Source organism: Peromyscus eremicus, chromosome 20, assembly GCF_949786415.1.
Source record: "Peromyscus eremicus chromosome 20, PerEre_H2_v1, whole genome shotgun sequence".
NCBI classification, from domain to species: domain Eukaryota; kingdom Metazoa; phylum Chordata; class Mammalia; order Rodentia; family Cricetidae; genus Peromyscus; species Peromyscus eremicus.
Genome location: NC_081436.1, coordinates 13,747,312 through 13,751,927, shown reverse-complemented (window position 1 = coordinate 13,751,927; position 4,616 = coordinate 13,747,312). Strand labels below are relative to the sequence as shown.

The following is a 4,616-nucleotide window of genomic DNA, read 5'->3' as shown; positions in this document are numbered from 1 at the left end:
ACCAGCAGTGGAGGAGTGTTCTCCTTACTCCACATCCTCTCCAGCATAAGTTGTTATCAGTGTTTTTGATCTTAGCCATTCTGACAAGTGTAAGATGGTATCTCATAGTCAATTTGATTTTCAGAAAATTGGGAATCAATCTACCTCAAGACCCAGCTATACCAATCTTGAGCATATATCCAAAGGATGTTCAATCATATCACAAGGACACTTGCTCAACTATGTTCATAGTAGCATTATTCATAATAGCCAGAACCTAGAAACAACCAAGATGTCTCTCAACTAAAGAATAGATAAAGAAAGTATGGTACATTTACACAATGGAGTATTACTCAGCTGTTAAAAACAACAACATCAGGAAATTTAAAGCCAGATGGATAGAACTAGAAAAAAATCATCCTGAGTGAGGTAACCCAGACCCAGAAAGACAAACATGGTATGTGCTCACTTATAAGTGGGTATTAGCTGTAAAGTAAAGGATAACCAACCTACAATCTACAGCCCCAGAGAGGCTAGGTAACAAGAAGGGCCCAAAGAGAGAAATTCATGGATTTCCCTGGGAAGGGGAAATAGAAGAGATCTCCTAGGTAAACTGGAGGTGGTTGGGGATGGGAACCTGAGAGACTGGGTTGGGGGTGGGATAGAGGGAGGAGAGTAATGAAAGAGATGTTTTGATGGAGGGTGCATTTTGGGGTTAGGGAGAAACCTGGTACCAGGGAAACTCCCAAGAATCCACAAGGATGACTCCAGCTAAGACTCCTAGCAATAGTGGATAGGTAGCCTAAAATGACTTTCTCCTGTAATCAGATTGGTGACTACCCTAATTGTCATCATAGAACCTTTGTTCAGTAACTGATGGAAGCAGATCCAGAGATTCACAGCCAAGCACTGAGCCCAGCTCTGGGAATACTGTTGAAGAGAGGGAAGAAGAATTATATGAGCCAGGGGGCTCAAGACCATCACAAAGGTGTAGCAGGCTTTTTCTTTTGGGCCACCAACTAACTCCCAAGTCATGACTCAGAGACTTATTAGTTTTGAATGCTTGGCCTAGGTTAGGCATGTTTCTGGCTAGCTCTTTTAACTTAAATTAACCTGTTTCGCTTTTTTTTTTTTTTTTTTTTTTTTTTTTTGGTTTTTTGAGACAGGGTTTCTCTGTGTAGTTTTGCGCCTTTCCTGGAATTCACTTTGTAGACCAGGCTGGCCTCGAACTCACAGAGATCCACCTGCCTCTGCCTCCCGAGTGCTGGGATTAAAGGCGTGCGCCACCACTGTCCGGCTAACCTGTTTCGAGTTACCTACCTTTTGCCTTGGGGCTTTTTACCTTTTCTTAATTTCTTGCTGTCTTTGTGGCTGGCTGGCTGGTGGCCTGCCTGGCTTCTGGCCCAGGGCATCTCCTCTCTTCTTCTCTTGTTGTTCTTCCTCTCTCAAGCTAGATTTTCCCCCCTATTTATTCTCTCTACCTGGCAGCCCTGCCTATCCTTTCCTCTGCCTAGCTATTGGCCGTTCAGCTCTTTATTAGTCCAATCACCTTGTTTCACCTTAGGCAGGCAAGCTGAGACAAATGCAACACATCTTTACATAATTAAACAAATGCAGCATAAACAAAAGTAACATGCCTTAACACAGTTAAAGTAATATTCTGCAGCATAAACAAATATAACACATCTTTGCCTAGTTAAAATAATATTCCATAATACAAGGGAACCCGTAGAGACAACTAATCTGGCCTCACAGGGGTTCACAGACACTGGACTGACAGCTAAAGAGCCTTCATGGGACCGACCTAGGCCCTCTACATATGTGACAATAGTGTAGCTTGGTCTACTTGTGGGACTCCTAGCAGTGGAAGTGGGGCCTGTTCCTGATGCTTTGGCAGGCTTTTGGGAACCTATTCCTCATACTGGGTTTCCTTGCCAAGACTTAATATGAGGGGAGGAGCTTAGTCCTATCTCAACTTGATATGCCATGCTTTGTTGACACCATGGGAAGTCTGTCCCTTTCTGGACAGAAAGAGAGGAAGAGTGGATTCACAGGGGGTGGAGGATGAAAGGAGAGGAAGGAGAGGAAATTGCAGTTGGGGTGTTAAAAAAAATAATTAATAAAAAATGAAGCATCAGTGAGATTCTGGCTAAAAGAGCACTCCCACATCTACCCACCCACCCATCCACACACACATATATATAATCCCAAACAAACAAACAAACAAACAAACAAACACAGCAAGAAAGACTGTTAAAAAAAAAGTTCTAGCTGCACTGTAAGTACATAGGTTTTTTTTTTTTTCATGTGTACTTTCAAATAATGGAAGTGTCAAAAAAAAAAGGAACCACTGTGTTAGACTAAGTATATAGCTTGTGTTGAATGAAACCTCTGTATTATAATTATCACAGAGAAGTGTAGTTTGTACCATATTATGGCACTATATCAATGAAAACCTTCCAGAGTCTTTTTATTTTAGAATATTCTATAAACAATCAAACTATCAGAATATAATTATACAACAGTAAAATGTTTCCTTGTATTAAATTTAAGACATCTTTTTAATTAAAAAAAAAAAAGAAAATGTAGAAAGGTACTTAGACCTGTTAATTTTTAAGCGTACAAGACCTTAGACAATCCAAGGCATTTTTATCTCCTTTAAGAACAACAGAGACTAATTTTTGTCATGCCGTTAAATCCATCATTATATGGATAAAATTGGTGCAAACTGGTCAAATGGACAGCAAACCCTAATGTCCAAGCTGGCATATTGGCAACTAAGACACAGCTGGTGGTCAATAGAGTTTAAGAGATCTTGCCTTTCTTCTTGTTCTTTTCCAACGTTCTTGAAGAGTTCTGTTGCTCTAAAAGATGTTGCTGGGCTTCCCAGGTTGTGTTTTTTGACTTCAAACTGATGATGTCTTTCCCCCAATCCTTTGTACTTCTAAATTCCTTTTCACTTGCTCCTGGCGCTGCTGGAGCTCTGTTTCTGAGTCCTTCAGGTTTTGAACTTTTTCTTCGACCGTCATCTCAAACACTTGTTTCATCTCCATCTTCTTCATCTTGGCTACATGTTCCCTTCTCTCTTCTTCCGTCTGAGCCAGAGGGCTCTTAGTGAGTTGCCCTTTGTTCTTGTTATCTGCTCCATTGTAAGTCAACCCTGCTAGTTTTTTGCCCTCATAGTGTACATCATTAGTAACATTCGGCATGTGTGTTCTTATCAATGTATTTCTTAGAGTTGTAAAATCACGATCTTCATCATTTTCAACTTTAGCCACACCCCAAGGGCACTGTCTTCCTCTGACTCTTTTTGGCATTGGCTTTGATGATACCTTTACTACCTATCACAGTAGGAGGTAAATGGTACCTGATTTTTTTTTTTTTTAGCCAGCCTTGTTTTCTTTTTCATTATCTGTTTCTGGAAATTTGTGTATTTTAATGTGATGTCCTTGGTTTCTTTTATTGTCTGTTTTTTATACTGTTGGCATTCTTCTGGTGTGAATGTGTCTGCTCTGGCAATTAGTGGGATGAGATTCACTTTTTCATGCAAGAGTTTTGTAAACTCAGTGGTTTAAGTCCATGTTCTGAAGGAGCAATGAAGTATAAACAACACTGCACCCTGTTATCAGCATCGAGAATTACTATTACTATTACCAATTACTATTACCCATTGCATCTCCAAACCCTGGGATATCAACTGTGGCCAGCAGCAACTGAACACCACCTCCTTTGATCAAAACTTTGGATTGCTTCACCTGTACAGTATTTTTTATTCTGAGAAGGCCCTGGATACTTTGGAGAATACAGAGCTGTGAGGAACAATGAGTTGATTAATGTTGACTTTCCCCATCCAGATTTACCTACTACCACAAGGTGAACTCAAATCCTCTTTTCAATGATTTATTTATGTGTGTTGGTGTTTTGCCATGGGTGTCAGGTCCCCTGGAGCTGGGGTTACAGACAGTTGTGAGCTGCCACGTAGGTGCTAGGAACTGAACCTGGGTCCTCTGGAAGAGCAGTCAGTGTTCTTAACTGCTGAGCCATCTTTCTAGCCCTCACTGACTTTTTTGTATACTTGATTTGGAAGACTGGCAAATCCCATATAGCCTTTGAGGAACCACAGTTTGCTACGTACAGTGTGAACTTCACTGGCACTGGAGTAGATTTGCTGCATATCGTTAACCTCCATGTCTACAGTGGCCGAATCTGGGTACTTCTGTTGGGGTGGGTAGTAGGGTGTTTTGTATGTTTCTTCAACACTGGCTCTAAGGTGAGCTGTGCTACATTTATTACTCTTAGTTACTCTTCTATTGCTGTGAAGAGACACCATGACCAAGGCAACTTATAAAAGAAAGCATTTACTTGAGGCTTGCTTACAGTTTCAGAGGGTGAGTTAAGTCCATGATCATCATGGAGGGGGCCATGCAGCAGGCAGGCATGGTACTGGGGCAGTAGGTGAGAGTTTAAATCTGATCCACAGTCACAAGGCAGAGAATGAGAGCTAAGTAGAATGGTGTGGGCTTTTAAAGCCTTAAATCCCCCCCCCCCCCAGTGACACACTTTCTTCAATAAGACCACACCTCCTGATCCTTATCAAATAGTTCCACCCACTTGGGACCAAGCATTCAAACATATGC

General features: G+C 41.3%; 1 pseudogene; it reads right to left on the bottom strand.

Moving 5' to 3' along the window:
- Positions 1–2,784: 2,784 nt before the first annotated feature.
- LOC131897113 (septin-7-like) lies at positions 2,785–4,168 on the bottom strand (annotated as a pseudogene).
- Positions 4,169–4,616: the final 448 nt, after the last annotated feature.